The following is a 277-nucleotide window of genomic DNA, read 5'->3' as shown; positions in this document are numbered from 1 at the left end:
CTCTTCCCCCCCCCCTTTTTTTTTTTTAATTCTTGTTTCCCCTGGCTGGCTGAGTATGGTTGTTATTTAGGCCGGTTTAGTGGTTGTTGCTGGATGTTACATGGATATATGTGTGTATGTCTGTGTGTCCCCGGACGGAGCTGCCTTGCTCTGCTCTCTCCCTCTCCCCCCTCCTCTCTCTCGCCCTCTCTCTATTTCTGTCCCCATTAAATTATTAGTTGACTCATCACTCCTCCTCCTCCTGCTGCTGCCGCCGCCGTCCCCTGCTCAGAGCCTC

This window comes from Phaethon lepturus, unplaced genomic scaffold (genome assembly GCF_000687285.1).
Source record: "Phaethon lepturus isolate BGI_N335 unplaced genomic scaffold, ASM68728v1 scaffold44908, whole genome shotgun sequence".
NCBI lineage: Eukaryota > Metazoa > Chordata > Aves > Phaethontiformes > Phaethontidae > Phaethon > Phaethon lepturus.
This window is presented reverse-complemented; position numbering follows the sequence as displayed.